General features: G+C 45.6%; 1 long non-coding RNA gene across 4 annotated transcripts in view; it reads right to left on the bottom strand.

The window, feature by feature from the left end:
• Positions 1-15,818, bottom strand: part of LOC138368644 (uncharacterized) — a 28,742-nt gene extending 12,924 nt beyond the window's left edge. The window contains exons 1-3 of one of the 4 annotated variants that reach the window (XR_011229625.1): positions 15,742-15,818; positions 497-601; positions 86-186 (exon numbers count right to left, since the gene is read on the bottom strand). This is a non-coding gene — a long non-coding RNA (uncharacterized lncRNA). Of the gene's footprint in view, positions 1-85; positions 187-496; positions 602-15,099; positions 15,359-15,741 lie in introns of those variants that run through there. The other 3 variants (XR_011229627.1, XR_011229628.1, XR_011229626.1) reach the window with 3 other exon arrangements.
• Between the last annotated feature and the right edge of the window lie 1,101 nt (positions 15,819-16,919).

Here is a 16,919-nt window from a genome sequence, read left to right as displayed (position 1 = left end):
TATTTATTTAGGAGTGGTCGCTAAATTCTAATTAAGAAATTAAATTAATATTATTAACTTGATGTATCTAATTTAATCTACTCGCCTTAATTTAATAACGAGATGTAACAGAACAACATCAGGTCTTCAATCGTCTGGTGGCCAGGCAGGAGGAGCTGACGCAATCAAGCAGAGAATTGTGTCAGCCTATAAAGCATATTACTGTGTATTATTTCATTTTAATTATATTATTATAAACAGAAGACAAACTTTATAGTAATTTAATTTAATATTTAGTATCTAAGTGTTAAATGTGGAAATTATTTCCAATATATATATATGCATTACTAGAAGCATAAGAGGAAAATCTTTTTTTTATCAACTTAACTAAAATATGGCTAAATGAACACTTCAAACAACAACATTACACACCTTAAATGGTTACACAGTTATTCACATTTGTAAACCTAACAAAAATCAAGCTGCCAAACTTAATTCTAGTAGCAGCAAACCTTACCTCAATGCACCGGCCATCAAGACCCATTCATAATCAACCGACTGCAAGAGCCAGCACCTGGCTCATACAAGGTAGAAGCACCATAACAGAGATCAACCAGAGAAACTGAAAATTACAAAAAACCAGCGTTGAATGTAATGAAACGCCATTTTCTGGGTGAGACCCGGAGGCTCCCCGGAGTTTTACCGGCTGATATGCTAATGTCAGACTTTGGCATCAGTCATGTGTATGGATTTCTAGGGCCTACTGGGGACCACGGCCAGAATCTGGCCCCCTCAGAGAGGCAAGGGGAGCAATGGCCTATAGAAACCCCCATGTGGTTGGAAGCATTCTATGTCTGCCATCGACTGGGTCAATCATCCAGAAAGGTAAGCATTCCAAAACAAACCCCTATTCTGGTGAAAATTGCTACCTAAAGCCGAACTAGTGGATAGAACTCTTCAACAGAAAACAAGGAAACTAGTATGACTTCATACGTCACCGCTCCGCTGTCTGCGCAGCTCCCCCCTCCCCGGGAGGGGGAAGGGGAAGCCCTAGACTTCCCACGCCGGCTATCCACCCATCAGTTCTGAGGCTGGATGTCAAAACACGCGAAAAACCGCCGACCGGAGGGAGGGAGGGTTGCCGGGGAGCCTCTGGGTCTCACCCAGAAAATGGCGTTTCATTACATTCAACACTGGTTTTCTGGGGGTAAGCCCCATTGGCTCCCCGGAGCTAACTACCCACAGAGGAAGGTCAAAGGGACAGAACCGGGAGGCGGACACCACGCACCCCCCAAGGAGGCAAGACAACCGACAGCAAACGCCAACCCAAGGCGCCACAGCCCCGAAAAGTCCCGGGAACAACACGAGAACAACGAGCAGCAAGGCCCCTGCACGAACACCAAAAATCTATGCCCGAAAGACCGCAAGGCCACGTCGCTCAGACGGCAGCGAGAGCAGCGAAGCCACGAACGCCACAGGCATGAGGGAAGAACACAGGCAGCTTAGCCACAAGAACACTTCTGACCACCCGGGACACTATCACCCGCGAACCGGGAAGAACAGAACCGGATCAACGCAAAACGTGCTCTGGACCCAAACGCTGTGGCACGCAAACAACAGCGGAGGGCCGCCACTGAACACAAAAAACGACACACCCCCAGCCCGACCAACGAAGCACCAACAAACCCTGGACCCCTCCAGAACGCAGCAGCCCCACCCCGCGCCAGAAAAGATGGAGACTGCTGCCACCGAACAACCAAAACGCTAAAACCGAAGGAGCAAGAAAACTCAGCGACTCGACCCCCAGAGGCAAAGGCCAAAAGGAAAGAGCCGACGAAAAAACACACCGGAACTGAAGGGGCACTACCAACCGAGGAGAAGACAGAGCACGCTGACCAGAGACCAGGATGGTGCAAGCGGCGCACGAACAGGCCGGAGGTGAAACGACGCACAAGACAGCTGACTAACGGTGCAGAAGCAACACCAAGACCGAAAGCAAGCTGAAGCGGCTCCGCCTGCGCCGCACGAAAAGAGGCGACAGTATGTGGCAAGACGACGGCCCCCAACCCCCACCAGAAAACCAAGCCGAGAGTAAACCAAGCTAACAAGAGTAACCACCTAAGAAGGGACAGGAAAAGGAAGGACCGCCAAAATACCCCATACTGCCGCCAAGAGAAGCACGCAGGTGGGACACCTACCACGAAGCCACCCGACCACCAACCGGAGGCGAGACCGCGAGGCAGAATATAAGCAGCCCCGAGAAGGCCCCTCCGAGCCCAGGAAAAGGCGGAGCCGCGGGAAGATCTCGGGCGCGACCACCGAAAACCAGGCGGCACAAGGAGATGGAACGTCTGCCGAACAGAAAAACTCCCCAAAGCATGCAAGCCCACCAGGAGTTCAGAAACGACGGGTCCGACGCGAGACATTGCAAGACCCCAAAAAAACAACTGGCAGGGCAAGCTAGGAAACCAAAGAAGGCGGAAGGGTCGCCACCAGAACAGTACCCGAACCAAGGGGTACGAACAACTGCAATAGACCGAGACAAAGAAGCACATCACAGGACACAGGCTGACAAACGCCTAAGAACACACACAGAACACCCCTGCTGCAGAGGAGGCAGGAAGAAAGAGCAGAAGCACAAAAACCCCAGAACAACCAGGGGTGGACAATCAGGCAGGGACAGAAAAAACCCCACGCAATCCCCAGGCACAAAACGGCAGCAAAGTGCCACTCCACAACCGGACACAGGAACAAGGACACGCCACCGTGAAACACGGTACCAATGCACACGTGCAGCAGCAGCAACAGGCACCACTGCAACATGCAACATGTAAATAGCAACTCCCTTCTGCAAAGGCAGAGAACGGAGCAGGCAGACCCCAGACAGGGCCAATGGAGACACGACAAAACCCCGCAGGCCCAGAAACCTGCACCAGGCGACCGACGGCGGAGAAACCCCGCTCGATACCTGCTGGATGAGGTACTGGGAGCTCTTTTACACCTCAAGCCCGGCCCAAGGCCAGGCTAGACCGGCCAGAGGGTGGCCCACCAGGCAGCTGCTAGGAGCAGTCCACCGGCCCACATACCCCCACAACCAGGACGGGCCGGAACTGCCATACGAAAACAGGCTAGTGCGCCCTGGAAGTCCACGGACGAACCAGCAAGAAGGCTTATACTCGCAAGTAGGTCGTGTAACAAGCACAGACCTCTGATGGTAATACAGTGTTCCCCAAATGTGCCAATAGCACCACTGCACTCCACTGGTACTATCCCGCAAGTTCTACCAGATAGGCGGGACCCAAGAGCCAGAGCTCAAATCCTGCAAGCACAGCCAGGAGCCTAACCAGGTGAGTACAGAACCAACCCAACAACCCCCACACCTTACAACATTAAAAAAGGAGGGTCCCCTGAATGACTCCAGCATGGGTTGGACATGCACATGAGTGGGACAGGAAGGGTTGAAAAAGGGACAGTCACTGGTGTGCGAACGGTCTCAGTCGTACAAAAATACACCTAAATAAAGACAGGTATATAAACAACTCCGCATCCAGCGCCCGGCCAAAAGACGCCAGACCGCAGAAACTCACCTGGCGAACGGTGGCACGAACTTGACATGATTCAAAAGGTGACACCCCTAGGGTCAACACTTGCAGCAGAGGAGCTCCAGCATATTTCAACAATCCTAAGTATTGTAGTACAGGTTGATGGTAGTGAGTGGTGTCCCAGAGAACATAAAGGTATAGTGCTCTTGAAAAATAGGTGAGATAACAGGAAAGTGCTAAGGGAAGTGAAAAATCGGATGAGAAAAAGTTGCCCTAGTGTTTACAGTGCAGATCGAGAAGAACATTCAAGATGGCCCCTGGCAAGGGGAAAAACAAAACAGAGCTTGATTTTGAGGGATTCAATGAAGAAAGCATTGATATTAGTAGTCTACATAACAAGTTGGTAAATTTAGATACTATAGTGAACTCTCATGTAGAAATAATTAGTAAATTGAAAGAAAGTAATGACCATTTGAATAGCAAAGTTTTATGTCTTGAGGGTTTAGTGAAAGACTTGCGCAAGGATAAGAATCAATTGGAAACAAATTGCAAAGCCATGGAAGAAGAAAATAAACTCTTAAAAATAGCTTTGGAAGAAGTTAAAGTAAATTTAAACATAAATGACTACAATAGGTTAGGCAAGGAAATTCAACAGGAGAAACAGCTTTTGTCAGCACAGATGGAGGAAGTTACACAGGGAATAGAACAGTGCAAGAAAGATATGCAACTCACTTATGCACAAGTGGCCAAGGAGAAGGAAAAAATAGAAGAAGCAGTAAAGGAAGTCAAACACTGCAGCAACCAAGATAAAACAAACATTAGGCTAGAAGTGAGGAAAGAATTGGCATCTAACCCGAAGTTGGTGCAAAACACAGTTGATCGGAGTAAGTCCCTGATCATTTTTGGCTGCAAAGAAAAGGCGATAACATCTAGGTCAGAAAGAGCTGTAGAAGAAGCTAAAGTAGTAGATAAAATTGTTGGCCTCGTGGAAGGTCTTACAAACAGAGAGAATGTGTGCGACTACAGGAGAATAGGCAGGTACGTAAAAGGGAAAGATCGACCTTTGAGGATCACCCTAAACGGTGCCAAACAGATGGAAGAAGTACTAAGGAATGCTAGAAAATTGCAAAGGGATGAGGATGGGAAAGGGTGGTCGTTAAGACGAGATCTTTCAAAAGAAGATAGAGAGAAGCTGAAACTGAACCTCGCCGAGGCAAAACATTTAAATGAGAGCAGGAATGAAGAAGAAATAAATTCTTTTTTCTACAAAGTGATAGGGGTAGGCAAACCAGTAAAGTGGTACATAAAGGCAAACCAACAAAATCAATAGAGAGAGGGGGAGTGAAGAATAAGGAGAGGGGGAACAAGTTCCTGAAGATTGCATACACCAACATAGATGGAGTGAGATCGAAGATACTGGAGTTAAGTGATGTAATTCAGCTGCAGACACCAGACATTGTTGCACTCACGGAGACAAAACTTGAAGATGTAATTTTAAATGAGGTCATATTCCCAAGGGGCTACTCAATTTGGAGACGGGACAGAAAAATTAGGAAAGGCGGTGGCGTTGCTGTGCTGGTAAAAGAACACCTAAAGGTGAAGGAAATAATGACTGCCAATCCACAAGAAGTTGACATAATAGCACTAGAGATCTGCTATGAGGATGATAAACTAATGATGATAAATGCATATAGTCCACCGCCAAGCAGCACATGGTCAAAGGAGGAGCTAGATAGTAAACGTGAAGGTCTTATAACAATAATGAGAGAGATTATAGCGAGAGCGGATAACGATAGATCACGACTGTTGATAGTCGGTGACTTCAACTTGAAATCCATAGACTGGGAAGCATATGAAGCTAAAACAGAAGATTTTTGGACCTGTAAATTTGTAGACCTCATCCTGGAAACATTCTTGTATCAACATGTTAAACAAGCTACGAGGATGAGGGAAGGGGACGTTCCCTCCATGCTAGATTTGATATTTACCAGGAAGGAGGAAGAGATATTTGACATTCAGTACCTTCCTCCCTTGGGTAAAAGTGACCATGTCTTTTTGGGAATAAAGTATGCAATGCGTTATAAGCTGGAAGAAAATAAGGAGGTTGAAGCAGTTGAAAAACCAGACTTCAGGAGAGGACATTATGGTGACCTTAGAAATTTTTTTAGTGAGTATAATTGGACAGACTTGATGCTAGGCAAGGAAGTGAATGAGATGTATGGCAAGTTTTGTGAAATATATGATAAAGGCACAAAAAAATTTATACCAAAACAGAGATGCAGAACTAGGAAACAGGATTGGTTCAATAGAAATTGCGAGAGGGCTAGAGACCGAAAGACACAAAAATGGAATCAATACAGGAAGAGGCCGAACCCCCAAACATACCAGCGATACAAAGATGCGAGAAACAACTACACGGCAGTGAGGAGAGAGGCAGAAAGAAATTTTGAAAAAGGGATTGCGGACAAATGTAAAACAGAACCAGGTCTATTCTATAAATTCATAAACAACAAATTGCAGGTAAAGGATAATATTCAGAGGTTGAAAATGGGAAATAGATTCACGGAAGATGAAAAGGAAATGTGTGAAACACTAAACGAAAAGTTCCAAAGTGTGTTTGTACAAAATGAAATCTTTAGGGAACCAGATACAATAAGAATTCCAGAGAACAACATAGAACACATAGAGGTGTCTAGAGACGAAGTGGAAAAAATGCTCAAGGAGCTCGGTAAGAACAAAGCAGCTGGCCCAGATGGCGTTTCACCATGGGTTCTGAGAGAATGTGCATCTGAGCTCAGCATTCCACTTCACCTGATCTTTCAGGCATCCCTGTGTACAGGAATCGTAGCAGACGGGTGGAAACAGGCTAACATAGTTCCAATCTACAAAAGTGGCAGCAGGGAAGACCCCCTCAATTATAGACCTGTATCATTGACAAGTGTAATAGTGAAAGTATTGGAAAAACTAATCAAAACTAAATGGGTAGAACACCTAGAGAGAAATGATATAATATCAGACAGACAGTATGGTTTTCGATCTGGAAGATCCTGTGTATCGAATTTACTCAGTTTCTATGATCGAGCCACAGAGATATTACAGGAAAGAGATGGTTGGGTTGACTGCATCTATCTGGACCTAAAAAAGGCTTTCGACAGAGTTCCACATAAGAGGTTGTTCTGGAAACTGGAAAATATTGGAGGGGTGACAGGTAAGCTTCTATCATGGATGAAAAATTTTCTGACTGATAGAAAAATGAGGGCAGTAATCAGAGGCAATGTATCAGAATGGAGAAATGTCACAAGTGGAGTACCACAGGGTTCAGTTCTTGCACCAGTGATGTTTATTGTGTACATAAATGATCTACCAGTTGGTATACAGAATTATATGAACATGTTTGCTGATGATGCTAAGATAATAGGAAGGATAAGAAATTTAGATGACTGTCATGCCCTTCAAGAAGACCTGGACAAAATAAGTATATGGAGCACCACTTGGCAAATGGAATTTAATGTTAATAAATGTCATCTTATGGAATGTGGAATAGGAGAACATAGACCCCACACAACCTATATATTATGTGAGAAATCTTTAAAGAATTCTGATAAAGAAAGAGATCTAGGAGTGGTTCTAGATAGAAAACTATCACCTGAGGACCACATAAAGAATATTGTGCAAGGAGCCTATGCTATGCTTTCTAACTTCAGAATTGCATTTAAATACATGGATGGCGATATACTAAAGAAATTGTTCATGACTTTTGTTAGGCCAAAGCTAGAATATGCAGCTGTTGTGTGGTGCCCATATCTTAAGAAGCACATCAACAAACTGGAAAAGGTGCAAAGACATGCTACTAAGTGGCTCCCAGAACTGAAGGGCAAGAGCTACGAGGAGAGGTTAGAAGCATTAAATATGCCAAAACTAGAAGACAGAAGAAAAAGAGGTGATATGATCACTACATACAAAATAGTTACAGGAATTGATAAAATCGACAGGGAAGACTTCCTGAGACCTGGAATTTCAAGAACAAGAGGTCATAGATTTAAACTAGCTAAACACAGATGCCGAAGAAATATAAGAAAATTCACCTTCGCAAATAGAGTGGTAGACGGTTGGAACAAGTTAAGTGAGAAGGTGGTGGAGGCCAAGACCGTCAGTAGTTTCAAAGCGTTATATGACAAAGAGTGCTGGGAAGACGGGACACCACGAGCGTAGCTCTCATCCTGTAACTACACTTAGGTAATTACACTTAGGTAATTACTCAACTGTGCCCAGAAGAACCTGGGAGCACCGCCAGGTGAAGACGCCAGAGCCGGACCCTGCCGGACCCGCAGGAGAGCAGGGAGAGGCGAAGGAGGCGGTCCACACCCATGACACAGGGAAAACCGCGGTGTCCTCCCCACAACTGGGAACCAGGACACCCCCGGCGCGAAGGGGCACATACCGCAGCCAGGGAGAAGAACGAGAGGCGAAGCCCTGTAGCAAAAAGGGCGCAAAACACCAGCACTGAAACACCGCCCAGACCAAAACAAACTCCACGGCGCATGCGCATAACACGCTGGCCGAACCGCACACCCTCTCTGCGGGAAGGCGCCAGCCAGGACTACTGCACGAGAAAAGTAGCCAAAAGAGGAAGCAGGAACAATAAAACCGGCCAAAGAAGCAAAAAGCCCAAAAAAGAACTCAACCGGGCGACAAGCAGCCCAACCGGGCGACAAGCAGCCCAACCGGGCGACAAGCAGCCCAACCGGGCGACAAGCAGCCCAACAGGGCGACAAGCAGCCCAACAGGGCGACAAGCAGCCCAACAGGGCGACAAGCAGCCCAACAGGGCGACAAGCAGCCCAACAGGGCGACAAGCAGCCCAACAGGGCAACAAGTAGCCCAACAGGGCAACAAGTAGCCCAACAGGGCGACAAGTAGCCCAACAGGGCGACAAGTAGCCCAACAGGGCGACAAGGACGAGGAGCCGACAGACGTTCCAATAATGTGCGAAGTAGCGAAAAACCTTCCCGTACCCTTGAGAACACAGAAGCCAACACTAGTCCCGAAGGCACATGAAGGCGCAGGCGCACCCGAGATCAGAAGTCACGCAGAACCCCATCGAACGGGGAAACATGATGAAAACACCGTCCCAAAAAGGGGTGGGAGGAAACATCCACCCACAGGACGGAACCAAACGACTCAAAGGCCAAGGAACCGAGCCCGGGGAGGGGCCGACGCCCAACAGCACGTACGGCGAGTGGGGAGGAAAGACCCCACTCCGCGTAACCACAAGCCCCGCCTAGAGGGGGATAAAAAAAACCCCACGGGGTCCAATGGGGCCAAAGCCCCCCAAGTCAGCCCCTCCCCAGCCCCGGGAACCTACACGACAGGCCCCGGGGCCGAGCCGTTCCCCCAAAGCCCCAGCCGTACCAGAAAACCGGGGCAGCCGTGAAAACACTAAGGAAGGGAGCCCACTGGCAGACTCATACAACACGGCTGGAGGAACAGGCTCAAATGCTCCCGTCACTACCCCGGAAGGGGAATTCCCCGAGACTGCCCGAGTCTCAACACCATCAAAAACCCCGCCCCGAACCTACAGACGGTAAGGAACAGGATGCAGGCAGGAAGGGTGATCCAGGGGAAAGACAAGGGGGCCTGGATGGAACCGAAGCAACCAACACCCCCAAGTCCCAAAACGAACTACAACGGGGCAGCCCCGGGGCTCCCGGGGAGGAAACCACAAGAACGTTGCCACCACCAAGGCTCAAGTGCAACGCCCCTGCTGCCCGCACCCGCTTTGTTAGCACAACTGGGTAACCGAGCCACAACGAGCAACCAAACTCGCAGGACTCCGGGTCGAAGGTCTCACCGACCCCACAGGCAGCAGACGGAGGCAAAACAGAGAGTCACCCAGAGACAAAGGGTGAGAGCAACCCTCAAACTCGCTGGAAGCGAGGGGGGGACTCTGGGGTCACATCCATCAGACCCGCGCGCCCCCAGGGGTTTCCCAGGGTCCCGAGCGTTTACTATAAGAGGACTCGCGCTCAGGTAATCCCAGGCAGGGTACTGCTAACCGGCACCCAAAGCTACCAAACAACTTTCTAAGAGCTGAACCCCCGGGACGTGTAGACTCATGGGGACCTAGCAGGGGGTACCACCAGAAAATACTCAGAACACAAGGGACACAAGGGGCAAGAATGAAGGCAGACCCCCCACCAGGTAGATAAACAAAAAGAAAAAGAAAACCCCGCAAGAGGACAGCGTACCCAAGCGGAACAGAGCCGGCCGCTATGATTGGTAAAGACAAGCTGCACAGTACTCTGCGCCCCACCAGTGCAAAAACTGCCCCTTACTCTAAGGCGAACAAGGGAGACAGAACACCCGAGCACACAAAGAGCGGCCGAAAACCAAGCAGTAAACGGCCAAGCAGGGGCAGGACCCAAGGAACTTGTGGAAGGTGGCCCCAAGCCCCAAGGGCAGTACTTACAGGGCACCTAGGGAAGGGAACCCTAGGCGCATGCAGCCCGAGTACTGGAGAATCACTCCCGGCTCACGCACCACCTAGAAAACAGACACCACACTCTAGGTACAGTGCTGAAACAACCACTGGAGCCAGAGCACATAACCGTTGCCCATAGCATCAGCCGAAGAACTGATGGGTGGATAGCCGGTGTGGGAGGTCTGGGGCTCCCCCTTCCCCCTCCCAGGGAGGGGGGAGCTGCGCAGACAGCGGCGCGGTGACGTATGACGTCATACTAGTTTCCTTGTTTTCTGTTGAAGAGTTCTATCCACTAGTTCGGCTTTAGGTAGCAATTTTCACCAGAATAGGGGTTTGTTTTGGAATGCTTACCTTTCTGGATGCTTGACCCGGTCGATGGCAGACATAGAATGCTTCCAACCACACGGGGGTTTCTATAGGCCATTGCTCCCCTTGCCTCTCTGAGGGGGGCCAGGTTCTGGCCGTGGTCCCCAGTAGGCCCTAGAACTCCATACACATGACTGATGCCAAAGTCTGACATTAGCATATCAGCCGGTATAGCTCCAGGGAGCTGACGGGGCTCCCCCCAGAAAAAACATATATGCAACAAAACACGTGATTGCCTGAAATAAATTTGGCATTCCTAGACAAACAAGGTTTACTAACAATACTGCAGGGAAAATACCCTGATAGAGAATTTTGCTATGTATTGGCTTCCTCTACTGGTCTTACCAGGTTCAGTGAACATTGATTCGACTAGTATCTAATTCTTCTCTGTTGATTTAATCTGCAGGCCTGCTGGTGCCATCCCTTCCTCGTCAACATTGGCCCCTCATTCTTTCATCCATCAGTCGCCCCACTGTTAATGGTAGGAAGTTCTGCTCCTATGGCTCACATCCTGATTTTTATTGCGTTATACATCTATCACTGCTTTCCCTGCAGCATGTGGATGCCATTGCTGTCTACTACATGTGCAGCATGACTATTGTGTCTTTGGAGATGGCCTAATGGATGGCTAAAGGCCTAGTCTTCCATTGTAAGGGCACGAACTGATAAGCCATACCCCCCTAGAGTACGAACTCACAAAGCCCGTCCTTACTTCCTAACTGTGTATGTAATTACTTAAGTGTAATTACCTAAGTGTAATTACCTAAGTGTAGTTACAGGATGAGAGCTACGCTCGTGGTGTCCCGTCTCCCCAGCACAGTCATATAATGCTTTGAAATTACTGACGGTTTTGGCCTCCACCACCTTCTCACTTAACTTGTTCCAACCGTCTACCACTCTGTTTACAAAAGTGAATTTTCGTATATTTCTCCGGCAGCTTTGTTTCGTTAGTTTAAATCTATGACCTCTTGTTCTTGAAGTTCCGAGTCTCAGGAATTCTTCCCTATCAATTTTATCTATTCCTGTTACTATTTTGAACATAGTGATCATATCGCCTTTTTTTCTTCTATCTTCTAGTTTTTGCATATTTAATGCCTCTAATCTCTCCTCGTAGCTCTTGTCCTTCAGTTCTGGGAGCCACTTAGTGGCATGTCGTTGCACCTTTTCCAGTTTGTTGATGTGCTTCTTAAGATATGGGCACCATACAATCGCTGCATATTCCAGCTTTGGTCTAATAAAAGTCGTGAACAATTTCTTTAGTATTTCGCCATCCATGTATTTAAAAGCAATTCTAAGGTTAGAAAGTGTAGCATAGGCTCCTCTCACAATGTTCTTAATGTGGTCCTCAGGTGACATTTTTCTATCTAAAACCACCCCTAGATCCTTTTCTTTATCAGAATTCTTTAAAGATTTCTCACATAATTTATAGGTTGTGTGGGGTCTATGTTCTCCAATTCCACATTCCATAACATGGCATTTATTCACATTAAATTCCATTTGCCAAGTGTTGCTCCATATACTTATTTTGTCCAGGTCTTCTTGAAGGGCATGACAATCATCTAAGTTTCTTATCTTCTCTATTATCTTAGCATCATCAGCAAACATGTTCATGTAATTGTGTATTCCCACTGGTAGATCGTTTATGTAGACAATGAACATTACCGGTGCAAGAACTGAACCCTGAGGTACTCCACTCGTGATATTCCTCCAATCCGATACCTTGCCTCTGATTATGTCCCTCATTTTTCTGTCAGTTAGGAAATTTTTCATCCATGTTAGTAGCTTACCTGTCACTCCTCCAATATGTTCCAGTTTCCAGAACAACCTCTTATGGGGAACTCTGTCTAAAGCCTTTTTTAGGTCCAGATAGATGCAGTCAACCCAACCATCTCTTTCTTGTAAAATCTCTGTGGCTCGATCATAAAAACTGAGCAAGTTCGTTACACAGGATCTTCCAGATCGAAAACCATACTGTCTGTCTGATATTATAGCGTTTTCCTCCAAGTGTTCTACCCATTTAGTTTTAATTATTTTTTCCAATATTTTGACTATTACACTTGTCAATGATACAGGTCTATAATTAAGGGGGTCTTCCCTGTTTCCACTTTTGTAGATTGGAACTATGTTAGCCTTTTTCCACACATCAGCTACAGCTCCTGTACACAGGGATGCCTGAAAAATCAGTTGAAGTGGAATGCTGAGCTCAGGTGCACATTCTCTCAGAACCCATGGTGAAACTCCATCTGGACCAACTGCTTTGTTCTTACTTAGCTCCTTGAGCATTTTTTCCACTTCGTCTCTAGACACCTATGTGCTCTATGTTGTTCTCTGGAATTCTTATTGTATCTGGTTCCCTAAAGATTTCATTTTGTACTAACACACTTTGGAACTTTTCGTTTAGTGTTTCACACATTTCCTTTTCATCTTCCGTGAATCTATTTCCCATTTTCAACCTCCGAATATTATCCTTTACCTGCAATTTGTTGTTTATGAATTTATAGAATACACCTGGTTCTGTTTTACATTTGTCTGCAATCCCTTTTTCAAAATTTCTTTCTGCCTCTCTCCTCACTGCCGTGTAGTTGTTTCTCCCATCTTTGTATCGCTGGTATGTTTGGGGGTTCGGCCACTTCCTGTATTGATTCCATTTTTGTGTCTTTTGGTCTCTAGCCCTCTCGCAATTTCTATTGAACCAATCCTGTTTCCTAGTTCTGCATCTCTGTTTTGGTATAATTATTTTTGTGCCTTTATCATATATTTCACAAAACTTGACATACATCTCATTCACTGATATATATGTCGTACCTAGTAGCCAGAAAGCACTTCTCAGCCTACTTTGCAAGGCCCAATTTGCCTAATAAGCCAAATTTTCCTGAATTAATATATTTTCTCTAATTTTTTTCTTATGAAATGATAAAGCTACCCATTTCATTACGTATGAGGTCAATTTTTTTTAATTGGAGTTAAAATTAACGTAGATATATGACCGAACCTAACCAACCCTATCTAACCTAACCTAACCTATCTTTATAGGTTAGGTTAGGTAGCCTAAAAAGTTAGGTTAGGTTAGGTAGTCGAAAAACAATTAATTCATGAAAACTTGGCTTATTAGGCAAATCGGGCCTTGCATAGTAGGCATAGAAGTGCGTTCTGGCTACTAGGTACGACATTATATATATATATATATATATATATATATATATATATATATATATATATATATATATATATATATATATATATATATATATATATATATATATATATATATATATATATATATATAATAATAATAATTTGATTTTTTGCCACCAGAGGTGGATAGTTCATTAAACATCGCCTATTCAACCAGTGAGTGGTGGTTTATTGTGCACCCCAAAGCCCAACCAGTTGTGTAAGCGGACCCCGACCAGTTGTGTAAGCGGATCCCGACCAGTTGTGTAACCGCAAGCCTAGCATGAATGAACCGAACAAAACCTCTGAAGCACAACCATGCACAACCCAAAGCCCGACCATGCACACGCCAAAGCCCAAGTGGCACCCCCGGAGCCCGACCAGGTGTGTAACCGGAGCCCGACCAGTTGTGTAACCGAAGCCCGACCAGTTGTGTAACCGAAGCCCGACCAGTTGTGTAACCAAAGCCCGACCAGTTGTGTAACCAAAGCCCGACCAGTTGTGTAACCAAAGCCCGACCAGTTGTGTAACCGGAGCCCGACCAGTTGTGTAACCAGAGCCCGACCAGTTGTGTAACCAGAGCCCGACCAGTTGTGTAACCGGAGCCCGACCAGTTGTGTAACCGGAGCCCGACCAGTTGTGTAACTAGAGCTCGACCAGTTGTGTAACTAGAGCTCGACCAGTTGTGTAACCGGAGCTCAACCAGCTGTGTAACCGGAGCTCGACCTGTTGTGTAACCACAAGCCTAGCAAGTATACATCTTATCCAACCCCCACCTAGCTAAACAAACAGCCCTAGAGCCCAACCAAACTCCATTCCAAGCTCTGCCAAGCAAACACTTCCTTAGCCCTACCTAAAACCCTTCACTTGCCCTAGAAAGCAATTATGGAGCCATAGCAAACAAAAATTGAGCTTTGTACGAAAAGAGAAACCCGGATTTCTAGCAAACATACGACCATGGAGGCCTAGCAAACAAACCTGGAGCACTAGTACACAGTCAACCATTGATGCACAACCATGCACGAACCGGAGCCCGACTCTGAACAACTAGAAGCCCAACAAGTCACACCCCCGGAGCCCGACCAGTTGTGTAATCGCAAGCCAAGCAAGCAAATATCTCACCCAACCCCCCCACCAATGTGCTAAGTGGGATGCCACAGTGGTCCATTTTAGGGCCAACCCTTTTCGTCAAACATCAATGACATAGATGCGAATATTACAAACCACATCAAATTTGCAGGTGACACTAAGATCTGTGGTAAAGTGGGAAGTGAAAGCCATATTAAAACTTTACAAAGAGATCTACATGAACTACACAAATGGTCAGATGACTTTTTAATGTCGATAAATGCAAGACCTTGTATATGGGGCATAACAGTCCGTCACTACCAAATTGACAGCACTACCTTTCAACAGATACATGAAGAAAAGGAACTTGGAGTTAGAATCCATCACGTGAGGCATAACAGTACACAACACACCTACCAAATCATCAACATTATCTTGGAGTCAGAATCCACCAATCGGCAAACCAAACCCTGGGAATAATCATGCATACCTTTACCTTCAAGGAGAAGAAAGTAGACCTTCAATTGTATAAGTTTCTGGTGCGCCCCCACATGAATTATTGCATCCAGACATGGAAACCTCATCTTCAGAAAGACATAGCTGCTCTGGAGCCGTGTCTTACCAGAGCTATGGAGATATGTCTTACGACAAAAATCATACCAGAGCTTAGTCATCTCTCGTATCAGGAACGGTTGAGGGCCACAGGGCTAACAACACCACAAACCAGGCATGACAGGGCGGACTTCATAGAAACCTTTAAAATACTAAACAATTTGGAGGATGTCGATCAGGACAATGTCTTCAAAAGATCAGATGTTACATGAACAAGGAGCAACGGGTTCAAACTCAACAAAAAACCCATATAATGTTGGTAAATCATGATCCTCAAAATCTTCCACAATATCCGAGAGAGGACAGATTATTTAGCATTAGTGCAATACAAACATTTGAATACTACACAACCCGGATGAAAAAACAATGACCCTCGGAGACATTACTACAAAAACTAATTGTTATAATAGCGAACAAATGTATAATGCATTAGCATTGTAGGTGGAGATAGACTATATATTCATGCTACCTCCCAACTGCTCAGATAGCAAAAAAAAAAAAAAAAAATTATCAGCCGTACCTACACGGGAGCGACATACTCACGCCGCCGTTGCCTCCTGACGACTGGCGGGGTCGTAGTCGATGACCCGTAAGCGACCAACCGACCCAGAGACCCTGTGCCTAAAGTTATTTGAACGCCATATTGAAATTCCTAGCGTATATCACCAGGAATGTGTAAATTAATATTTATATATGCATTATAGGTCTTTCTAAAGTAATTTATAGATCTGAATATCATATATTGTCTAACAAACGAATTATTTAAGTTAATATTTTAATTATGCCAGATACAAGTCTCATCGCACACTAGAAGATTCATCAGCGGCTTTTTTTTATTTTTATTTATATATTAAAAGAGTTCTTAAATTCTTGTAAAGCCACTAGCATTCATAGTGTTTCGGCAGGTCCTTAATCCTAATTTTTTTCCCTAATTTTTTCTTTTAACAACCTATTCTCTGCTGGATGAACAGTTAAGGATTGTCGCCCGGTCAATCCTTCCCGGCCAGCAGGTCAAAGAGCCGGGCACGCGCTTTACCACTGCGCCACAGGGACTACTCCGTGGCGTAGTGGAATTTTTAATTTTGAAGCCTGACTAACCTAGCTCAACCCAACCCAACGTAACCCAAATCAAACCAATCTCATCCAACCGAGCCCAATGCAGCCTAACCTTATCATTGTGATCAAATTCTGCTTTCAGACAACACACAGCCCCCTTGTTTAACTCCCTAAACATGCTAAACATAATCTCACTGCACAAATTCTCTTGTGTCAACTACATTTACAAAACCCTGTTCTTAAATGCAAATCCTTGTCTGAAACTCTTCCTGGACAGATGTAATAGGACCCATTATCACCACACCAGAAATAAATATCTCTTTGATATCCCCAGAGTTAAACTTAATCTGTGTAAACACTCTATGCAAATAAAGGGACCCAGTTTATGGAACTCACTCCCTACTGAATTGAAAAGCTGTCCAACTTTTGCATCATTCAAAATCAATACTAAAAAGTACCTAATTTCATCTTCATAGTTTTTCACTTTTTGCCTTAAAATTGCACTGTATCAATTGCTACCCAATCTCCCAACCTTTATGTTCCCAATTTGAACATCTTTACCATTGTGATAATTGCTGTTTTCTTATATGTGCTGCCAATCTGTTGTATGGTGTTTATAAATCTTGTTTATCTGTATCTTTT

The sequence above is a fragment of the Procambarus clarkii genome, chromosome 25 (assembly GCF_040958095.1).
Source record: "Procambarus clarkii isolate CNS0578487 chromosome 25, FALCON_Pclarkii_2.0, whole genome shotgun sequence".
Lineage (NCBI taxonomy): Eukaryota > Metazoa > Arthropoda > Malacostraca > Decapoda > Cambaridae > Procambarus > Procambarus clarkii.
This window is presented reverse-complemented; position numbering and strand designations above follow the sequence as displayed.